Source organism: Lutra lutra, chromosome 5 (genome assembly GCF_902655055.1).
Source record: "Lutra lutra chromosome 5, mLutLut1.2, whole genome shotgun sequence".
Taxonomy (NCBI): domain Eukaryota; kingdom Metazoa; phylum Chordata; class Mammalia; order Carnivora; family Mustelidae; genus Lutra; species Lutra lutra.
In genome coordinates, this window is record NC_062282.1 from 150421728 (window position 1) to 150444553 (window position 22826).

General features: G+C 43.6%; 1 pseudogene; it reads left to right on the forward strand.

Moving 5' to 3' along the window:
• Positions 1–265: 265 nt before the first annotated feature.
• The window catches only part of LOC125101227 (mitochondrial fission regulator 1-like), a 62593-nt pseudogene continuing 40032 nt past the window's right edge, over positions 266–22826 (forward strand).

The window sequence follows — 22826 nt, forward strand, 5'->3', positions numbered from 1 at the left end:
CTTGACTGAATGCTTGAATACAGGGAGCGCTGGTGCTATCTTATAGGCAAAGTACTTGCAGTGAATGAACATACTAGGTTTTAGTGAAAGAGGGTCTTCGTGGGTGAGAACTCTAGGTGCCTGGGTGAGCCTGGGTGCTCTGAAGTCCCTGGAAGTGACTGGAAGTGTTTAGAGAGGTCGTCACCTCAGATTCCTGGGTGGCATAAGGAAAACTGTGTTTCAACAGAGGCTACAGTTTAGGGGAAATGTGATGAGAGCCGAGAGAATGAAACTGGTGCGGGCTAAAATGGCCTCAAACAGTGTCTCAGAGTGTGATGAGAGCCTGAATGTAGGTGAGATGGGGCTGGGCACAGGGGGGCCAGCCACAGTGACCACACTGAGCTCAGGGGGAGTCCCATCGTGATCTTCCACTAGAGACAGCTCTGCCTCCTCCAGTATTGGCCCTCCAGCTGGACAATGTCTCTACTGCCCCCTGGTGGTGGCTGGTACTTCCCACAGGTCTCTGGGAGAAGGGTGAGGAAGAACAGTCTGACATCTGGGTCATCCAGCTGTGAACTTGGGTCAGAGCTGCAGCTGTTCAGTCTTGACTCCTCAGATTCTTCCCAAAATCTAAGGGCAGCCAGTTGTCCCTGGAAGCTTCTGGGTGGGTGGTGGGTTGGGGACGGGTATCAGCCTGGAGCCACTGTAGGTACAAGACCCACTTATCAGCTAAGATAGAGGAATCTCTGTCCTAGTGTACCTGGGGCTGATGGTTCTTTTCTGTGCCATGGAGGAAAGTCTTTGAACAGCTTGGCAGGGCAAAAACTTGGCGCTCAGGGCTAATCGGGTTAAGCCACCCATGCCTCCCCCTGTGTAGAGATGGTTCCATGTATCTGAGCCTGTGCTGATTGCTAACTGATCTGTGGGTGGGCTGCTCACTCTAGGTCCTAGAAGAGCCCTTCTCTGGCTTTGACACATAAGACCAAGGGGCCAAGTTCATGAGGATGTTCATTTTTGGATCCTGGCCATTCAGAGGTGCCCTATAGCAACCACAGAGCCAGTTCGGTTCTCATGAAGCTCCTATTCTTGGCAGGAAGGCAATGCTTGTCAAAAGGCTGAATCCTGATAACTTTGACTAAGCTCCTTAATAACATGGGCAGCTTTTCAAGAGAAAGATTGGGGCAAGTCAGGATCTAAAATGGGAAAAAAGCTCATTCGCTTCTTGCCAGAAATTGGAGAAATTGATGCAAGACATAGCATGACCCCGACCTATCCAAATTACAGGTATACATACATGACACAGAAATGTTCTAATAAGAGATTATTTATGAAACTTCAGCTCAATGTTAATAAGCCAGGAAAGTGTAATACTAGTAAATGAATTTATGATGCTGGCTGGCTGGGAAATGCCAAAGGCAAGATGTAAGAGCTGTCCCCTCTGACGTGCAAGTTGTTCCTTGAAGGTCAGTGAGCCTCTGCTAAGAATGAAAGAGAAAGCAGGGGAGAAGGGGGATAATCTCAAGGCCCCAGGAAGTTGAGGCCCCTCCCAGTCCTTGGTTTCCCTGTCCCTCTCCTCCAATCATGGCCATCAAGGTGGAAATGTAAGGGACTATTTAACTGGAGCAGGCCCCCCTCAGTAGAACAGCCATTTTGTTGTTTATGCAGTGAACTTAGATTGACCCTGCCCCCCAGAGGAACTCACTTAGAAACGTGTCTGGGAAACCGGTAAAATATGGCCGACCAGCCCCTGATAAAGAGCCCATATCCCAGGACGTGTCAGGTCAGGGAGAGATAATAGAGCCCAGAATGCAAGGACGAGTCAGGCCAGGTGGAGACATCCAATCAGTAAAGCACACATACTATCTCCCTGACTACCAAAGAATGTGGGCCCCGCCTTTTGGGCTCCAATTCTGACCAAGGTGATAGGCTAGTTCAAAAGGCTACTATGAGGAAATTAAAGGCATCCATATCGGCAAAGAAGAAGCCAAACTATCACTCTTCACAGATGATATGATACTATATGTGGAAAACCCAAAAGACTCCACTCCAAAACTGCTAGAACTTGTACAGGAATTCAGTAAAGTGTCAGGATATAAAATCAATGCACAGAAATCAGTTGCATTTCTATACACCAACAACAAGACAGAAGAAAGAGAAATTAAGGAGTCCATCCCATTTTACAATTGCACCCAAAACTATAAGATACCTAGGAATAAACCTAACCAAAGAGGCTAAGGATCTATACCCAGAAAACTATAAAGTACTCATGAAAGAAATTGAGGAAGACACAAAGAAATGGAAAAATGTTCCATGCTCCTGGATTGGAAGAATAAATATTGTAAAAATGTCTATGCTACCTAAAGCAATCTACACATTTAATGCAATTCCTATCAAAGTACCATCCATTTTTTTCAAAGAAATGGAACAGATAATCCTAAAATTTATATGGAACCAGAAAAGACCTCGAATAGCCAAAGGAATATTGAAAAAGAGAGCCAAAGTTGGTGGCATCACAATCCCGGACTTCAAGCTCTATTACAAAGCTGTCATCATCAAGACAGCATGGTACTGGCACTAAAACAGACACATAGATCAATGGAACAGAATAGAGAGCCCAGAAATAGACCCTCAACTCTATGGTCAACTCATCTTCGACAAAGCAGGAAAGAATGTCCTATGGAAAAAAGACAGCCTCTTCAATAAATGGTGTTGGGAAAATTGGACAGCCACATGCAGAAAAATGAAATTGGATCATTTCCTTACACCACACATGAAAATAGACTCAAAATGGATGAAGGACCTCAATGTGAGAAAGGAATCCATCCAAATCCTCGAGGAGAACACAGGCAGCAACCTCTTCGACCTCAGCTGCAGCAACATCTTCCTAGGAACATCGCCAAAGGCAAGGAAAGCAAGGGCAAAAATGAACTATTGGGATTTTATCAAGATCAAAAGCTTTTGCACAGCAAAGGAAACAGTTCACAATACCAAAAGACAACTGACAGAATGGGAGAAGATATTTGCAAACGACATATCAGATAAAGGGCTAGTGTCCAAAATCTATAAAGAACTTAGCAAACTCAACACCCAAAGAACAAATAATCCAATCAAGAAATGGGCAGAGGACATGAACAGACATTTCTGCAAAGAAGACATCCAGATGGCCAACAGACACATGAAAAAGTGCTCCACATCACTAGGCATCAGGGAAATACAAATCAAAACCACAATGAGATATCACCTCACACCAGTCAGAATGGCTAAAATTAACAAGTCAGGAAATGACAGATGCTGGCGAGGATGCGGAGAAAGGGGAACCCTCCTACACTGTTGGTGGGAATGCAAGCTGGTGCAACCACTCTGGAAAACAGCATGGAGGTTCCTCAAAATGTTGAAAATAGAACTACCCTATGACCCAGCAATTTGCACTGCTGGGTATTTACCCTAAAGATACAAACGTAGTGATCCGAAGGGGCACGTGCACCCGAATGTTTATAGCAGCAATGTCTACAATAGCCAAACTATGGAAAGAACCTAGATGTCCATCAACAGATGAATGGGTAAAGAAGATGTGGTATATATACACAATGGAATACTATGCAGCCATCAAAAGAAATGAAATCTTGCCATTTGTGACAACGTGGATGGAACTAGAGGGTATCATGCTTAGCGAAATAAGTCAATCGGAGAAAGACAACTATCGTATGATCTCCCTGATATGAGGGAGAGGAGATGCAACATGGGGGGTTAAGGAGGTAGGAGAAGAGTAAATGAAACAAGATGGGATTGGGAGGGAGACAAACCATAAGTGACTCTTAATCTCACAAAACAAACTGAGGGTTGATGGGGGGAGGGGGTTTGGGAGAGTGGGGGTGGGGTTATGGACATTGGGGAGGGCATGTGCTATGGTGAGTGCTGTGAAATGTGTAAACCTGGCGATTCACAGACCTGTACCCTGGGGATAAAAATATAAGTTTAAAAATAAATAAATAAAATTAATTAAAAAAAAAAAAAGCTACTATGGGGTGAATTGTAATTCAATTGGCCACCCGTGTGTGACCTAGCATGACTGTGCAACTTTCTCTGTGTTGCAATCTCATTGGCCACCTGTGTGTGGCCAGGCTCAACCACATGGCCTTTGCTCTATAAAAGTTAGTCTGGGGCACCTGGGTGGCTCAGTGGGTTAAAGCCTCTGCCTTCGGTCAGGTCACGATCCCAGGGTTCTGGGATGGAGCCCCACATCGGGCTCTCCGCTCAGCGGGTAGCCTGCTTCCTCCTCTCTCTGCCTGCCTCTCTGCCTACCTGTGATCTCTGTCTGTCCAATAAATAAATAAAAAATCTTAAAAAAAAAAAGTTAGTCTGTGAGGCTGGGAGGGGTGGCCTTCTCTGTAAGAGGCGGCCCCTGCCGGTCGGTTTGGTTCTCGATGCTTGGTGTGAAATAAAGCTTTGCTTTACCTTCGCTTTGTATCAGTCTCGTCCTTTTGTCCACAGACCCTTCGGAAATGAAAGTAGTCTGCTTCCATTCCAGACTATCTTATGACACTGGCTTGGGGAAGGAATGCTTCGTGATGACAAAGGACTATGCTAAGGCCTTGTCTCTCTAGTGGAATTAGGGTCAGTATTCCAAGATTCTCAAAGCCTCTAGATCTGGTTCACAGGAGAATTTGGCTCCTGCTCCTGAGAGCTGGGAGCCTCTCTTGGGGGCAAACTTGGGAGATGGATCTGGGGAAGACTCAGGCCCTGGGTGCCTGGCTGGATCCTGGAGGTTCTCACCACACATCAATTGCTGGGTTCCCCTGAGCCCCTGAAGGGCCCTAGTCATGTCTGACGTTCATAGCCCAGAGCAAAGTATGAGCCAGGGCCAGAGTGCCCTCAGCCAGAGCAGCCCCTGCAGCCACAGGGCCAGGAATGTGACCCACCCCACTCACTTGGGGGAAATTGGAAAAGACAGCTGGTTTCAAAGTTGAAGTCTGGAATCTGAATACACTGCAGGTGACATGCTAATAATCTTGTTTTTTCCATTTGGAAATCAGGTGTTACCTGCCCAATATGTTTCCAGGCAGTGTTCATGGAGTTGTCTGCTAATGGCCTTCTGGGTGTGACAGAACTCTGGGATGTAGTGGGATTTCTGATGATGGACCTTGAACATGGGCCAGAGAGCTTCCACTTGCCTCTTAACCTTACTGAAGTTCTGGATCCCCTTGCTTCTTCAGCCTCAAGTCACCCAGTGTCAGCTCATCAGCTCCCAACCATGTGGGGAGAGGTTGGTAGTTTCCAGGCTGCTACTCACTTTCCAAAGGGAGGCTCCTTGCTTGAAGCTGAGATCAAAGGTTCTGGAATGCAGCCATGGCTTTCAGCCTCCCTTTCCCTCTGCTGAGAGCTATCTCTGGACCTCAGGGATATGTCCTGGTAGGTTTCCATGGCTGCCTGTAGATTGAGTACAGCCCAGCCAGGCCACTCTCCCTCTTGATTCACTCCAGGATGTGGACCGTTGTTCTCTGCAAGTCCTTGCCTACCTGTATCTGAACGAGGCTTTGACTGGAATACTGGGAGTGCGTGTGCTGTGGCCCAAGAGGAAGATGGGGGAGTCCAGATTCACATGTTCAAACAACTTTCAATTAAATCATTTATAATCTTGCTTGAAACTCCATGTCTATATATTGGATGAAATAAGCACACTTTTGGAAAGTGTTTTCAAAGCTTGTTTATAGCCTCTTCCTTGGCCAGAGGAGCATCCTATTTTCTCTAATAGGATAGAAAGCTCACTCATGATTGGTCTAGCATGGGTGATCCCAGTGAGATATCTGTGGTTGTTTTTAAAGACCGGTCCTGTGGGTTTCCTGACCTTCTTGGGCGTTGCCCCTTCCAGAAGGTCCTCTAGTGTTTGTTCAGTAGGCCCCCTCACCCTGATTGGGGAAGTAGGGTACCACTCTTTGCATATGGTTTCGAAGAGCCCCGTTGGCATCAGCTCAGCCCCAGTGAGGGTTCATTTGCCAGGTCCACCGCCCTGGGATATCACATACATCCTGGCTGGTTTCAAGAAGAAGGTGGGTGAGAGGGTGTCACTGACTCTGACTCATCGTGGAACACAGCACCATGGTGAACCTGTGATACTGTAGGCATGTTCCATGCTATTATACATGGTGCATAATTGTCCCTGGGGTCCAGTGGCAGGTAGAAGGAAAAAAGTAGTTCAGTGTCTCTCTGTATCCTAAACCCCACCCAGGATGCCCCAACATGCACAGGGGAACAGTCTCGGGGAGGTGGTGCCTGGATCCCCCGGTGGTGCCTGGGGCTGCTCCTTCTGTACAACTTCTGCAGGAGAGTTTCAGATAGCTGCTCATGTTTGGGTACCTGGAGTCTGTGGGTATCTGCCCACAATGCCCCAGCCAGTCTGGAGCCTGACTTCCCAGGAACCAGCCTCTAAGTCTAGGTCTGGTCTCACCAATTAAGGTGAAAGATGCCAAGCATGTTGTGGTCTGTAGCTAACTAGTAGGCCACCTTATTTATGTGGTTCTCTTTGGTAACTTATCTTTCAAGGAGCAAGAAGGATGGGGACAGGAATGGGAGAAGTATGACCCCAAGTCTGCCAGAGCCTGAGTTCCAAGTTGTACCTTGACCTTTGTCTTTTCAGAGATTCCTTGAACCTCAGGGTCCAAGTAGAGAGGAAGGTGATTCAAGTTCAAATCTTGTTTTCCCTGCACTGGGTTTGGGGGAGGAGTGGTGAGTTCATAACTCTGATATTCATTTCTTTCTCAAGCTGAATCAAAGTCCTGTTTCCAGTGATAAATGCTTGATCAGGTTCTGGGTGGTGTAGGTTGCTGATGATTGTAAAGGAGGCTCTGTGCAGGAAGAATATGGACAGATAATGACAAGGTGATAGTGCCAAATTCCCTAGGAAGCCAAGGTCCCTCCATGTCTCTTGTCTTTATTTTTTGAATCCAAACTAAGCCCCTGTTACCACAGAACTAAAGGATAATCTAGTTACATTTCATTTTCTGTCATTTTACTGTTTTGAGGAAGAAAGTGTTCATGGAAATCTTTCAAATGGAATTGGGATCTTGGTTCTAATTTTAAGTCCAAGATCTGGATGATGGACAGGGGAGGTGGATCATGCTGGACCTTGGCAGCTACTGGGAGAAAGGCAGGACACAGGCACAGTGAGAACCATGCAGGGCTCCAGAACCAGGCTTTTCCTAAGAATTAGTGAGATTTTGTGAGATTTTGGTTGGTGGCATCTGCATGGGAGGACCAGAGAAGATAGAGAGGCCTAGGGAAACCTCATGAAGACCTCACATATCTTCTTGCTGAATCTTTGCCTGAAGCCCAGGGCTGTATCCACTCTGAACAAGTCCAGGGGGAAAGTCCTTCAAGGCTAATGCTTAATGGGCTGCTTACCCCATTTTAATGGAACTAAGATATAGTAAAATAAAATATTTATGCACGTTTACAAAACAACCCTAGCAACCTTTTAGGAATTGCAGATAAAGTAGTGGGAACATTTTCTTGTGTAAACTGTTTTTGGACTTGGAACTCAAAACAAGCTATTTGGGCTTTTGACTTTAATTCCATCAGGTTCCTTGGTCTCGACTTGCTTTAGTAGCCTTCCACCAGGGATCAAACATGGCCTTTTCCTTGAAGTGCCTGGTTCTCAGCCCTCCAGACATCTGGATGTCATACTGGCAATTCAGCCTTGGGCAAATTCCCTTGGTTGTTCATATACAGGCTGTACTCACCATGGGTATCCAATTCAGCAGCCGATGGGGTGCTTCCTGTGCTTCTGATTCACTCTACTATAATCCTCCTTGTCACTCTCCATAGCCCAGTTCTCCATGGTGTCTGGCAGCATGCTGCTCAGCTGTTGGGCAGGCCAAAGAAATCTCCCAGCTGCTTCTCATCTTCTGGCTTCATCAGATAATTAGTGCCTTCTGTTGGTCCCAACCTACTTGGAATTTTACGGGTGTAATCTGAAGCAGTTCTCATATTTGGAGGGCAGAGAGAGACTGAGGAGGAGGCAGACCACTCCAGAAAGTAGGTGGGCTGGTTTAATAAGACAAGCTTCATATATATGTGTCTTTATTTAGATGGCCACAAGACAAAGATCTCCATACCCACTGACGAGTCCTGGAAGTTTATGGAATGGTCTTAACTTGGCTCAGACACACGTGCTATTTAAGTGTTCTCGACACCTTATACTCCCCAAAATATGTCCTTAGAGCAGCCCCCACAGTGTGGACACTAGGCAGGCTAGACATTCGAAGGACAGGGGAGGAAGTGAGGAGGATCTAACTGCCTGTGTGCTGGTGGAGGGTCAGCAGGGGGCCACCTGTCTAGATTATCTTCTCCATCTCATTCCCACTCAGGAGGCCCAGCCAACTTTTTTTGGATGGAATTGTTCAACTCCCCGGCAGACCATGGACTCTTGTCCATGGGCTCCTTGTCCACTTCATGCAGGAGCTGTACCACCTATTTCCTCTTTTCTCTCTTGGTCCACTTCTGGGTCTAGGTCTAGCTCCCTTTCCTCTGCTCTGTTCCACTCCAGTCCCAAGGCCTGTTGATCACAGAGGATCATATCATTTTCAATGACTTTGAAAATTTTTCAGCTTCTGGAGGTTTCTTCTTTTCCAGCTCTTCTTTACTCTTCATCTTGATTTTTTTCTTTCCCTCGCTTGGTCCTAGGATCCTGTCTCCGGTAGTAAGGGATCTCTGTAAGCTTGCTGATTAGTGTGCCCTGTGTTCTGTGTGGACTGGGCCTCCATAGTGGGTCAGTCTGCCTTGCTGTGGCTCATGTGGCCCTGTGGGACCAGCTCATTCCTGTCTTGAGTGTGGTTCCTAAAGAGAATATGGTAAACACTGAAGAGCTTTAAACTTAAATTCCACCTCCTATTCAAGATCCTCATCTTTCTGCATTTGCTTCTATGGATTTTCCATCAGTTCTTCCAGCTCTTTCACTGGAGATCCTGGCTCAGACCATCTGAGGCAAAGCAAAATACAATATTTAAAAAAAATTGTGAAATCAGTCTCATTCACAGTCTTCACCTTCACCAAAGAACGAAACCAGTATTTAGGGACACCAAATTATCCAAGTTCCAACAAGGAAAATGTCTGATGCTGACATATCTAAAATCAGCAGGCACAAAACCCACTACAAGCAGACAATGGGAAATGACAAGAGGGGGAAATCAGAAGGATTTGAGAACATCTCTGATAAACCCGACTGCTGTGGTGAAGCATTTAGAGAGAGTCTGAGCACAGGACATAAGATAAGAACCATAATTAGGACCTAAATTCAACATTGGAGATGCACAATAGAATGAGGGAGCTCACAGATCAGAGCAGAAACACAGTCTCCTTAACATCAGGAATGTTGCTGGAACAGTCCAGGAAGGCTTTTTGGAGGAGCATGTAGCAGCCCCCTGCACTGGAGCCTGAGTGCTGAGTCTATTCCCAGCTAAGAAGAGCAGTTGGATCAAGGAGGCCACCACCCTGCTCTGCCAAGGAGGGTAGTAATAGCACCACCCACCAGACATGCCTTGAGGATTGAAAATTTCCACACTTGTAAAATACATAACTGTGCATAGCACAGTTCTTCAATGTAAAAATGCTTGCATGATGAAGTGAGACAATCCAGCTATCTTCCCATAAACCCAAAGAACACTGCCTCCCTGGACTGACTTCCATTTTTATTTGAGTTTTCCCTGTGACGCATCTCCAGGCAGCAACATGGCTGCATTTAGGGCCCTTGCAGCTAGCACTTCCTCTGATTTTTTTCTGGAATTTGGGTAGTCAAGAATTCTCAAGTGTGGAAATGTGCTGTTGCCCTCAACATCTGGCTGTCCCTGCTGCAGGGGGAGCCCCAACCGGTAGCAAAGGACATGGATGAGATTGAGCTTAATGCATCCCACATGCAGGCAGAGTAGCTGGTCAGCCCACAGTAGGACAGTTCCCTTCAGAACTTGTGTCCTGGCCAGGGAGTGAGCCCTGGGCATCAAGACCTCTGTTCTAGTGAGAAGGTCTGTGATAAGTCACAGCATTCCCTTGTGCCCTGATCTGGGTCCGTCTTCTGTTTTTCTGAGTCCTGGCATCTTGCACTGTGAAGGAGAACTTCTGTCTCACCCACCTGATTGAGTCAGGCCAATCAGTGAATCCTGTGGTTAATGTAAGGATTTGGGGCTTGGGTTACATCTCCCAAATCACTTACAGGAGCCCATAAACTAGCATCTGATTGGGTAACTGGGAGAGAGGGTGTACATGACCACGATGAAGGCAGTGATAGCACATCACTGGGCCCCATGTGCCAACTGCAAATATTTCTGAGGCAAAAGTGTGCTCAATGTACTTGGGAAGGCACCACCTCAGAAACTTTGTTCCTTCTATGTTGTTCATCACTCCCCAATGCCAGTCATTGAGCTGGCTGCTCCTCCTGGCTCAGGTCATGTCTCCCTGTGCATAAAGACTCTCTCAGATGAGGACATCCTCTTAGGCACTGTGCCCTTAGTCCTTGACCTCAGCTAACTCTTAGTAAATTCCAGTGTTAGCCCTTTGGTCAAGTCCACCTCTCCCACTGGTTTCCAAGCTTGGTGAGATCGATCGTATGTGTAAGTGAAACCAGCTGTAGAACAGCTCCCCAGCCCTGATGCTTCAGTAGACTTCTCTATTTTAAAAGTTCATTCCAGTGATTCAGACTTAATTATCCTGGACCTGAGGCCCAGGAATTTGTGTTTGTAAAAAGTGGGTGATCCAACACACAGTCTGGCTAAAGGTATACTCCTTTAGATCCATGTTCCTTTAGAGGAACATGGCATACCATGTCATGAGCCTACCCTGATGGAGGGCCCTCCTTGGTCCTTTCTGCCTCACTGTGTGGCAGGGGCTGGGGAATCTAGTAATGGAGTCCCATCCAGGCTGGAGACTAGAAATGCCTGGAGAGGCTTTCACAGCACCTTTTTTTAAAATATAATTTTTATTTTTTATTAACATATAATGTATTCTTAGCCCCAGGGATACAGGTCTGTGAATTGCCAGGTTTACACACTTCACAGCACTCACCATAGCACATACTTCCCCCAATGTCCATAACCCAACCACTGTCTCCATATCCCCCTCCCTGCCAGCAACCCTCAATTTGTTTTGTGAGATTAAGAGTCTCTTATGGTTCGTTTCCCTCCTGATCCCATCTTGTTTCATTTATTCCTTTCTTACCCCCTAAACCCCCCACGCTGCCTCTCAACTTCCTCATATCAGGGAGATCATATGATAGTTGTCTTTCTCTGATTGACTTATTTCGCTCAGCATAATACCCTCTAGTTCCATCCATGTCGTCACAAATGGCAAGATTTCATTTCTTTTGATGGCTGCATAGTATTCCATTGTGTGTGTGTGTGTGTGTATCACCTCTTCTTTATCCATTCATCTGTTGATGGACATCTAGATTCTTTCCATAGTTTGGTTATTGTGGGCATTGTCACAGCATCTTCTTAAGTGATTCTGATGTGATGATCCAGGTGGGATCTGAAGGTCCCAAGTGGTTCCAATCCACAATCAGGGTGGGAGAGTTCAGCTTAAAAGGGCTCAGTTGGTCAGGTTTTTCTGGGTTTTTTTTTTTTTTCCCTTGAGAAATAGAAGAGAGTTTTAAGAATCTATGCAACTTGGGGCAGAGGACTAGGGCCTGACCTTAACTCAAGAGATTGAGAATGAACTGTTCCACCAGGAGGAGGAGCTCCGGCAGGTGGCTGCTCTCAGGTCCCAGCAGATGTGCCTACGGCCATGCCAGTCACTGACTAATCTGTGGGTGAACTGCCCACCTCATTAGTTTCTAGCAGAGAGTCTCTGTCTGGCCTTAGATACACTACACAGAGTGTCCTGTCCCCAAGGATGTTCCTTTGAAATGTTGCCATTCATGGGTACCCTCTAGCAACTCTTTGAAAGCTTATCATCTTCACGGAAAAGTGTATTTGTTAAAGGATTATAATTTTAATTCATCTTCACTGACTTTTTAACTGGTAATAGAAGTGTGATGGGTTGTGTACAAGTTTTTCAACAGAAAGACTAGGTAAGCTGAGACCTATATAGTGGAAAAAGACATTCATTTTCATATGATTCAAACAAGATAGGAGGGAGAGAAGAATGGTAGATCTCAAGGCACCTGGAATCTGCACTCCTTCTATGTCCCTTGGTCTCTATCATTTTTTCTCAATATAATTCTGGGTTCCATCCAAGCCACCATCACCAGGATGAAAGAAATGAGGGCCATCTTGTTCAATTTCACTTTTTTTTTTTATGACATTGGGTTATGGAAGGGAAGGAATCCTGTGTATATGGAACTGTGATTTTTTCCACTGTCTTGAGTGCAGAAGAGACCACACTTAAATGGTCTCTAAATTCAAGACCAAAGTTAGCAGGGATCCACATCTTCTGCTGGGGCCTGAGGTTTGCCAGCAGAAGTACAGGAAATGGGTGCAGGGATGACCAGGCAGAACTCAAAGTTCATGAAACCCTTCTTAGTACTTGAGTGTCTTCAATACAGTTTACTTGTGGGGAGGACCCAGGGCTTGACCCTTGGGAACATGGATGGGCCAGTCCTGGAGCCAGTTCTGGGAAGTGGGAGGTGACTGTGTGCTCAGGGAATTTCTGAGTGGAACAGACCCCTTCAGGACTGGCTTAAGTGGCCCAAACCCTCTCCCTGGATCACTGCCTCTTGGACTTGCCTTCCATGGGGGTCATGGTGCCTCTGAATAGGTTGGCAGCAAAGGTCCTCAGCACCATAGCTTTGGGCAAGCTCAGTGGGTTAAGTCCTGTCCAGTTTCCTGAAGACGGGACCATGGGCAATCTCTGGTCTCATAATTCTTCACCCTGCTTAGGGCACAGTGTGGTGGCTGGGCCAGCCCTTGTTGGTCACTTGAAGTTGAATATAGAAGAGACCTACCTGAGGCCCAGAGTCTGCTGCAAGCCTTCTCCACAGGGATGGGCTAGGGTTTACTGTTGGCTGTGCGTATTGTCCAGAGTAAGTTCTGTAAAGTCATCAGCATCTGGGAACATTGTTCCCAGCTCTTTATGGCCCCGGGCTTGGGAGGGCAACTGTCCTTGTCAGGATGTGATCTTCTTCAAGATGAAACTCATTTCCAAGCATTCCCCAGTCTTGTAGGAAACTCTGGATTCCCTAGTCTCTTCCAAGGACTGGCCTGGAAAGGATAGAGAAATGTGGATACACCCTGGCATATCACTCTGTATATGTGAGTGGTTTTCAGAGACTCCTACACTGATAAGGCCCACACATGCCTTTATGTCTGCTGGTGGAAGATGAGAAATACTTAAATGGGAAGACTGGAACCAGCATCACTAGAAGTAACATCCAATGTCTCTACTCACAGGCATATTGGAAAGCATCTCTGTGCCTTGATATTGTTTGTTCAATAATGAATGTATAGAATCTGAAAACCTTCAGAACAGTTTAAAGGATTTTAACTGATTATTGGTCAGGAAGGGATTTTCCTTGGTTTCAGGGAATATTAACAGTCCTTTTGAGGGGCCTTGTTCACCTTTATATCACCAGGACTTTGTGTACCTGGAGCTCTGACTCTGCCCACAAAGTCACAGACTTGTCATCCTCAGAGCTTCCCTGCATGCTGGGAGGGGAACTTGGGGCTGCTGAAGGCCCTGAGGCTGGGGCCGGAAATACTGAGAAAACCAAAAGTAGCTGCTAGTTTGTTGTAACCAGAAGGACCGCCTTGTTTTTTTTTTTTTTTCCTTCCCTTCTGTGTTAGGTGACTCTTGACAGAAATACAAAAATTCTAACTTAAACATAATTTTGCACAAAATACCCTATAATGCCTTGCCTATGAATCTGTTAAAATATAGTACTGAGAATAATCTACCTTATGGATGCTAAGAACTAAAGTAGAAAAAAATCTAAGTTAGGAATCAAGAATTGACCTCAAAATTCTTTCTGAGCTTCCCCTTCTGCCTATGATGGAATAACAAGATCTAGACCCCCTCCAGTGTCAAGTAAAAAGCCAGATGAATGACATCATCTGAATGTCTTAGACACTGGACAAAAGGAGGACGGACAGTGTCTGGAGGCAGGAAGCAGGCTGGGGTCCCTGCGACTACCTGGCTCAGTCTGCAGAGCTTCCAGGAGTCAGTGAGGTGGGGATCCAGGCAGAGAGTGGGGGTCCCCCTGAAGTAAGGAAACTGAGATGAGAACACAAGGAGGGGAAGTCAGCTGGGAGTCCTAGAGCGGACTTCCAGAGAGGAGGAAAGCATGGCTGAATTGGGTGGGGGGTAATATTGAAGAGGAACTGGCAGAGGGGGTCATTGAATCATCTTCAGGACTAAGGGTTAGTGCAGATTGAAAAATTAATTTTCTGGTGTTAAAAGGAAAAGATACTACCTCTCCTTTTTCGTTCAGAGCATCTTTGTATCTTCAAATTGTTTCTCTGCCCATTGGCATATAATCTTTTTAAAAGCTAAATAACCTTTCTGTCAGCTTTTTGTAGACCGGTCTTTCTCTAGTGCCTGGGAACCATCTTCGTGAAATTGCTTTTCACACAGTGTCTAATTTTAAATACTCCATTGAGAAATTTTATAAATTATTCACACAGAACATCTCTTTAATTGTAATCAAGGAAGGTGAAACCCTTAGAATGATCATTCTAGGAGGGTAGAGCTCCAGCAGGTGCTGGGCTGTAAGATACAAACCTACCTCCTTGTCTTAGAATATTAGAGATTATTTTTTTTCAGGAGAGGAAGATGGTGGTGAAGTTAGGAGGACCCTAGGCTGGTCTTGTCCCATGAACACAACTAGATAACTATCAAATCCTCCCAAATACCCCATTTGGCCTGAAACTGGCCTGAAGACTGACAGAACAAACTCCATAACTAAAGGGAGAAAAGAGGCCACCTTGAAGGAGGCAGGGACGTAGACAAAAAGCCAAGATGGAGGAATTCATCTCAAATGAAAGAACAAGATAAAGCCATGACTGGAGATCTAAGCAAACAAGATATAGGAAACATACTTGATGGAGAACTTAAAACAACAATCATAAGGATACTTGCTGGGCTTGAAAAAAGACATGAGTGAGACCCTTATCACAGATCTTTTAAAAAAAGATTTGAGATAGTGAGTACAAGCAGGGAGGAGGGGCAGAGGGAGAGGGAGAAGCAGACTCCCCACTGAGCAGGGAGCCCAGTATGGGGCTGGATCCCAGGACCTGGAGATCACGAACTGAGCTGAAAGCCGACACTTAGCTGAGCCACCCAGGTGCCCCAGAAGATTGTGTGTGTGTGTGTGACAAAAGGAATATGTTTTATAATGGATATCAAAACATGAAGTTCATTATGACCAGTGAACTTAAAGAATCTTATAAGATTCTTTATGGAACTCAAGTGCTGACAGAATGCCCTGATGTTACTAGTATTTGCTCAGGTCAACTTAATATCTTGGTTTCCTCCTTGTATTTTTACTTTTAATCTTCTCCACACTCTTCATCAAAAAGACTTATGATTAAGTCATGTCTTAACCATGCCATTGAATGGGGAATGTACCAATTCGATTTCTTTCTTTCACAGGCTGGAGACTCTGAACTGTTATTACCTGTGGGAACTTGTAGAGCTTAAATAGTGCTCCCATCTGGACAATAAGGGCAATGTGTCCCCTTCCATGACTGCTGCCGGTTTGGCCTGCCTTTGGCAGCTGTAATTGGGGATGGTTGGATTTCCCAGGGAAAACACCTAGGGAGCTCTCCAAGGTCCTGCCAGCACTGCAGTAGAACTCATAAAATATGGAATCTCATAAATGTTGGGCAAAATATAAGCGTCTCTGTTGAGGTCTTCCACAGCAAATTCTAGAACTAGAGCCCTGCTGGCAACATTTGTAAAGCTACCTTCAGGGAAAGAAAGGAATCATCAATTCTCTCTGGACTTTCATGGGACTGTTGATTCCCACCACCCGCCCCCCCCCCCCCCCCCCGAGCAATTCTAGGTTTACAGCAAAGTTGAGTGGAAGGTACAGAGTTCCCATATGGCTTCTATCCCCACACATGCAGAGCCTCCCCCCACTACCAACATCCCACACCAGAGTAGAACATTTGTTTATAATGAATGAACCTACAATCACATGCTTCTGTCTCCCCAAGTCCAGAGTTTACATTAGGTGGTCACTTTTGGTGTTACATTTGCTGGGTTTTGACAAATGTCTAATGACCTGTTTCCATCATTGTAGTATCATAGAGAATAGTTACACTGCCTAAAAATTCCTCCATGCTCCACTATTCATTTCCCTGTCCTCCCAACCACTGATCATTTTTACTCTCTCCACAGTTTTACCTTTTTGAAAATGTCCTGTCATTGAGAAAATACAGTATGTAACTTTTTCAGGTTGGCTTCTTTAACTGAGGAATATGCACTTAAGCTTCTCCGGTCTCTGTTCGTGGCTTGATAGCTTGTTTCTTGTTAGTGCTGAAGAATATTCTGTTGTCTGGATATGCTACAGTTTATCCATTCACCTGCTGAAGGACATCTCTTATGCTTCCAAGCTTAAGTCGGTGGTCTGGATTTTGGCCATCCTAATAGGTGTGTAGTGGTATCTCACTGTTTTGATTTGCAATTCCCTAAAGATGTGTGGAGCATCTTTTCAAATGCCCACGTGCCATCTGTGTGTCTTCTTTGGTGAGAGGTCTCTCCAGAGCTGCCAATTTTTGAATTGTTTTATTTTCTGGGGGCACTGTTGAGTTTTAAGCATCTTTCATGTATTTTGGATAAAAGTGCTTTATCAGGTATATCTTTTGAAAATATTTTCTCCCAGTCTGTGGCCGTCTTCTATTATCTTGACAATGTATTTTGTAAGCATAAGTTTTTAATTTAAATGCAGCCCAGGGTATAGGTTATACCTACCTATATAGGTATAGGGTATAGGTGCTTTGGTGTTGTATCTTAAAAAGTCAAGACCAAACCCAAGGTCATCTAGATTTTCTCTGGTATTTTCTAGGAGTGTTAGAGTTTGGCATTGTACATTTGGTCTAGATTTTACTTATTTGAGATAGAGAGCCCATGAGCATGGGGGGCAGGGCAGAGAGAGAAAGAGAGAGGGAGAAGCAGACTCCCCACTGAGCAGGGAGTCTGACATGGGGCTAGATCCCAGGACTCCGGGATCATGACCTGAGCTGAAAGCAGACACTTAGCTGACTGAGCCACCTGGGTGCCCCAAGACCATCTTTTTTCTTTTGTCCTATTCTGTTGAAATTCAGTTAACATCTAGTATACCATTAGTTTCAGATATAGAGTTTAATTATTCATCAATTGTTTTTAACACCCAGTGCTCATAATATCATGTGTCTTCTTTAATGCCCATCATGCAGATACCCCAGTCCCCCAACCCACCTTGCCTCCAGAAACCCTTAGTTTCCCAAGATTAAGAATCTCTTACAGTTTTTCTCCCTCTCTGATTTTGTCTTGTTTTATTTTTCCCTCCCTTCCCCTATGATCCTGTTTTGTTTCTTAAATTCCACAAAGGAGTGAAACCCTATAATTGTCTTTCTCTGACTTATTTTGCTTTGCATAATCCCCTCCAGTTCCATCCATGTCATTCCAAATAGTAAGATTTCATCCTTTTTGATGGCTGAGTAATACTCTATTTTGTATATCTACCACATCTTTATCCACTCATCTGTCAATGGACATCTGGGTTCTTTCATAGTTTGGCTATTGTGGACATTACTGCTATAAATGCTGGGGTGCAGATGCCCCTTCAGATCACAATGTTTGTATCCTTTGGCTAAATGCCTACTAGTGCAATTGCTGGACCATAGGCTATCTCTATTCTTAACTTCTTGAGGAACCTCTGTACTGTTTTCCAGAGTGGCTGCACAAGTTTGCATTCCCACCAGCAGTGTAAGAGTGTTCCCCTTTCTCTGCATCCTTGCTAGATTTGTTGTTTCCTGACTTGTTAATTTTAGCCATTCTGACTGGTGTGAGGTGGTATCTCCTTCCTTTTTCTTTTTTTGTATTTTTGCTCCCTTCTCAAATACAAATTCACTGTATTAGTGTAGATCTATTTCTGGACTGTTCTATTTCATTGATGTATTTGTCTGCTCTTTTGCTAATACCACAGTGTCCTGATAACTTTATAGTAAGTCTTGAAATCAGGTAGTGTCAGTTCAACTTTTCTCTTTTAATTTGTCTTAGCTATTGTAGATCTGTTTCCTCTCTGATAAACCCTTCAAATAAGTTTGTTGATTTCCACAAAACAGTTTGCTGAAAACTTTATTGGGATTGCACTGAATCTATAGGTCAAGCTGGGAAGAGCTGGCCTCTTGACACTACTGAGTCCTCCTGTCCATGAACAAGGGTTATCTCTCCATTTATTTAGTTCACTGATTTCTTTCATCAGAGTTTTATAGTTTTCCTCATGTAGATCTTCACACATACTTTGTTTTATAGCTAAGTATTTCACTTTGGGGGTTGCTAATGCAAATGTTATTGTTTCTAATTTCAGAATCCATTTGTTCATTGCTGGTACATAAGGAAGTAATTGATTTTTATGTATTAACCTTATATCCAGTAACCTTGCCTATTAATTAGTCCCAGGAGGTTTTGTTTGGGGAGGGTGAATTTTCTTCATATAGTCATGTCATCTGTGAACAAAGACAATTTTATTCATTCCCGATTTGTATTCCTTTCACTTCCTTTTCTTGTCCTATTGAATTATCTAGGACTGCTAGGACGATGTGGGAAGAAAGTGATGAGAAGATGAATCCATCTTCTTCCTGAGCTTAACAGGAAAACCTCTATCACTGTTTTAGTATGATGTGAGCTGTACTTTCTCTGTAGGTTTTCTTTGTCAAGTTGAAGTTCCTCTCTATTAGTATACTAAGTTTATAAAAAAAGATTTTATTTATTTATTTGACAGAGATCACAAGTAGGCAGAGAGGCAGGCAGAGAGAGAGAGGGAAGCAGGCTTCCCACTGAGCAGAGGGCCCAACACGGGGCTCGATCCCAGGCCCCTGAGATCATGACCTGAGCTGAAGGCAGAGGCTTAACCCAGGCGCCCCAGGAATATCTTTACTGTAAGAAAAACATTTGATTATAAAACAAAAGGAATAAAAACTTAATGTTAGAATTGATTTTTAAAATCACAACATGAACTTATGATTCCTTTTTCTTATTAAAAAAAAAAAAGACATAGCCTAACTTTCTAATCTGAAAAGGCATGGAGACAATGATAGTTCAATATCAACGAGGACCCCTAGCATAGATTAAATCTTCTAAATATTATTCACTACTCAAAAGAGCCAAGGGTCCTTGGAGAAAAACAATCTAAGTATGAGGGAGCACATGTACAAGAAAAGGTCATACTAAAATTCTTGGGGATGACCTGGCACGTCAGCAAATTTACTTTAAAATACATCAGCAACAGGGGTGGGGGGGCACCTGGGTGGGTCAGTGGGTTAAGCTTCTGCCTTCATTCAGCTAAAGTCATGATCCCAGGGTCCTGGGATCAAGCCCCTGAGCAGGGAACCTACTTCTCCCACTCCTTTCACCCGCTGCTCCCCCTCTCTTGTGTTCTCTGTCAAATAAATAAAATCTTTATATCTATATCTATATCTATATATATAGAAAGATATATATAGATATAGATATGTAGATATCTACATATCTAGATCTAGATATGTAGATATCTACATATCTACATATCTAGATCTAGATATGTAGATATCTACATATCTAGATCTAGATATGTAGATATCTACATATATAGATATAGATAGATATGTATATATCTACATATGCATATGTAGATATGTATATATCTACATATGCATATGTAGATATATGCATATGTAGATATATACACATCTATCTATATATAGATATATATATGTAGATATATATATGTAGATATCTATCTATATATGCATATATTTAGATAATATATGTATGTAGATATGTAGTATATGTATGTATGTAGATAATATATATGTAGATAATCAGCAATGGAACACCTGGTTGGCTCAGTCAGTTAAGCATCTTAATTGTGGCTCAGGTCATTCTCTCTGGGTCATGAGACTGAACCCTTTGTCTGGGTTCCCACTCATTGGGGAGTCTGTTCTCTTTCTCCCTCTACCCTTCTCTCCCTGCTCTCTTTCTCAAATTAAAAATAATAAAACACATTAGCAAAAAGAAAAGATAGGTGGGGATAATGGTGGCAAATGTTAATTGCTAAACTATGTGATAGGCCAATGAATTATGCCAGATAGATACATGGAGTACATCCAATTCTTTTGCTGTTTGAAAACTTTTTTAAAAATTAGTTTCAGAGGTGGAATTTAGTGACTTATCAGTTGCATATAACACTCAGTTCTCATTACATCAAGTGCCCTCCTTTAATGTCCATCACCCAATTACCCCATTCCCCACCACCTCCCTTCCAGCAACCCCCAGTTTATTTCCTATTGTTAAGAATCTCTTATGGTGGGGCACCTGGGTGGCTCAGTGGGTTAAAGCCTCTGCCTTTGGCTCAGGTCATGATCTCGGGGTCCTGGGATTGAGCCCTGAGTCGGGCTCCCTGCTCAGCAGGGAGCCTGCTTCCCCCTCTCTCTGCCTGCCTCTCTGCCTGTGATCTCTGTCAAATAAATAAATAAAATCTTTTAAAAAATCTTATGGTTTGCCTCTCTCTCAATTTTCATTTTTCCTTCCCTTCTCCTATGTTCATCTGTTTTGTGCCTTAAATTCCATGTTATCAGTGAAATCATGTATTTCTTTCTCTGATTGACTTCTCTTAGCATAATACCATCTAGTTCTATCCACAGTGTTGCAAATGGCAAGATTTCTTTCTTCTTGATGGCTGAGTAATGTTCCAGCATGTGTAGACACCACATCATAATTCATTCATCTGTTGATGAACGTCTATTCTTCTATAGTTTGGCTGTTGTGGACATCGCTGCTATGAACACAGTACAGGTGCCCCTTCAATCACTATCTTTGCATCCTTCAGGTAAATACCTGGTAGAGTAATTGCTGGGTTGTATGGTAGCTCTATTTTTAACTTTTTGAGGAATCTCCATACTGTTTTGAAACTTTTGTAATAAAATTTAAAATGAAAGAAATTTCTCTAATTCTCTAGGAGTATTCGCAAAATCCTACTACAAACACCATACCAAATGGTGAAATTTTGACTCCTTTTGCGATCTGAAGTGATACTTGACTATTTTCTATGACAATTTCTGTTAAAAATTGGGGTAGGGATTCTACTTCATCACGCAAGGCACTGTTGATCTTCTATTATGTCTGTTTTTTTCTTTTATCTTTATTTCCTTATTCTATTTTTTTAAAAAAGATTTTTATTTATTTGACAGACAGAGATCACAAGTAGGCAGAGAGGCAGGTAGAAAGGGGGAAGCAGACTCCCTGCAGAGCAGAGAGCCCGATGCGAGGCTCGATCCCAGGACCCTGGGATCATGACCTGAGCTGAAGGCAGAGGCTTAACCCACTGAGCCACCCAGGCGCCCCTCCTTATTCTATTTTGAATTAAGTTCTTAATTTGGACACTTAACTAATATTCAACTTTTCATTATTTAAATATCATCATTTCTTTCTTTTTTTTTTCCCAAAGATTTTATTTATTCATTTGATAGAGATCACAAGTAGGCAGAGAGGCAGGCAGAGAGAGAGGAAGGGAAACAGGCTCCTTGCTGAGCAGAGAGCTCAACACGGGGCTTGATCCCAGGACTCTGGGATGATGACCTGAGCTGAAGGCAGATGCTTAACTGACGGAGCCACTCAGGTATCCCGCCATCACTCACTGTGTCAGTCTTTTTAATTACACGCATCCTAGTGGGTGTGAGGGACATACCATTTTGGTCTTTCAACCCTTTAAAACTGCTCGTGGTTTGTGTCTTTGACCAAGAGGTATCAGTGCCCACCTTTCCGTAGCTTCCATCTTTGTCTCAGGTGACTAAGATTGAGTCCCAATTTTAGCTTTAGCTCTTTTTCTTTTAACAGCCTGCCATTTTCAAAGCTCATTTTCATTAGAGGGGACAGGTACTCTGCAAACACACTACAGCTAATGTAATGCGCTGGTCAGGCCATTTACATCAGCACATCCTTACACAAGCACTGCTTCACTAAGTCCCATAACATTCCCATGGATCAGCAAGAACTCTGCTCCCATTTTCTCTGGGTGGATAAACTGAGATCCAAGGAAGATAATGTGCGTGCCCAAGGTCTTCAAAGTGAATCAAAATTTTTATAACCGCTTTCTAAGTATGGTGTGGTCAGAGAACACGGTATGTAGGCTAATTTTTATACATATCCCAAATGGCCTTCTCAAGACTGTGTATTCCAATTGTTGATGGCCCAATTCTGTGTACTCATTTGCTCAAATGTATTACCTGGGCTGTTTAAATGTTCTGTATCTTTGCTGATAACATTTGTGTGTTTGGCCAATCAGTAATAATGTTCAAAGATCCCAGAATGATAGATGATTTGTCACTTTCTTGTCAAAATTCTATCAATTTCTGCTTTGTAGAATCCATGAACAGGAGGATGGTTAAAATAACTGAGGTTTTCATATCCTAATATGTAGCCACAAAAACTGAACAAGACAACCTGTGTGAATATTAAAACCTAATACTGAACAAAAGCCAGATTTATAAAATGCCTCTGGTATGACTTAATAAAGTTTGGACAAATACAATCTGTTATTAGATGCATACAGATATAGAATTTTTATATCTTTAAATTCTTATATCTTTAATGCACATTTTTATTATACTGGAAGACCCTTAACTATTTAAGTCTTAAAAGTCTATTTCATCTGATAGCAGTATAAGTATACCAGATTTTTTTGGTTA